This window comes from Monopterus albus, unplaced genomic scaffold, assembly GCF_001952655.1.
Source record: "Monopterus albus unplaced genomic scaffold, M_albus_1.0 scaffold72.1, whole genome shotgun sequence".
Classification (NCBI taxonomy): Eukaryota; Metazoa; Chordata; class Actinopteri; order Synbranchiformes; family Synbranchidae; genus Monopterus; species Monopterus albus.
In genome coordinates this window covers 1,033,261-1,034,492 of record NW_018127952.1, presented here as the reverse complement: position 1 = coordinate 1,034,492, position 1,232 = coordinate 1,033,261, and the positions used below count along the sequence as shown (strand labels likewise).

Genomic DNA, 1,232 nt, shown 5'->3' with positions numbered 1-1,232 from the left:
AATTGCGAGTTGGCAAAAACTCTGAGGGAGCAATGGAAAGCCACAGCCAGTCCTGTAATTTAAACCTTATTTTAAATTGTGATATCCTGACAACATGGACTGAAAGAGTGAGGAAGCAAATAAGACTAAGAGAGACTGAGAAGAAGAAGAACAAGGAAGGAGGAGGAAGACAAAAGAAAAAGAATAAAACTTCTTTATTACTGTATGATACGTTAGTTCTTTAGCAATACAAACAAATGTGGCAACAATAAAAGACAGTTTTTCCTTCATAATCAGGATTTCTGCGTATGTGTAACACTTCCTAAATACACAAAATACACATGAGACATCAAAGCCTGCTGATTCAGTTTGACCTCAAGGTGTAAATGTCTGAACCGGGCTTCTGAATTTGCAAGTGTGTAAACATATCTGGATCTGGCTGCAGTACAGTGCACACCGTCTTAACACAGATACATAAAGCATGACTGTTTTTACTAACCCTGAATGTATAAAGGTAAAATGAAATAAAATATACAGATATACTTTGTTCTTCTCTTAGTAGTTCCTCGCATTTTCAAAAAATCCATTATCATACCGGTCCCTAAGACATCAGACACATCCACTCTGAATGACTTCAGGCCAGTGGCGCTCACATCAGTCGCCATGAAGTGCTTAGAGAAACTGGTCCTCACACACGTTAACCACATGGTCCCAGACACTGTAGACCCCCTCCAGTTTGCCTACCGCCCCAACATATCAGTGGACGATGCGACATTCTCGGGCTTTATTCCATACCCTGAAACACCTGGACAACAGCAGCACGTATGCTGGGATGCTCTTCCTGGATTACAGTTCTGCATTCAACACCATTCGCCCGGGTAGGCTGATTGGGAAGATGACAGACCTCGGTGTCCCAACTCCCACCTGTAACTAGATTCTGGACTTCCTGGCTGAAAGACCACAGGTAGTGAGAATGGGAGGGCGTCTGCTGAGCTCACAATCAGCACAGGTTCACCACAGGGCTGCTGTCTCAGCCCCAAACTCTTCACCCTGTACACCTACAACTGTGTCTCCGACCATGCCAGCACCATCATCATTAAATATGCTGATGACACCACCATTCTGGGCCTCATCAAGGGGGGAGACGAGTCGGGTTTCAGAAGCTTGGTGAACGACATTCTTGTTTATGGAGAGGAGAATGACCTCATCCTCAACATAAACAAGACAAAAGAAATAATAATAGACTTCAGGAA

At 43.7% G+C, this 1,232-nt stretch overlaps 1 protein-coding gene across 1 annotated transcript in view; it reads right to left on the bottom strand.

Annotated features, from left to right (window-relative positions):
* The window catches only part of LOC109963297 (mothers against decapentaplegic homolog 6-like), a 22,877-nt gene that overhangs the window by 8,860 nt on the left and 12,785 nt on the right, over nt 1-1,232 (bottom strand). The window lies entirely within an intron of this gene.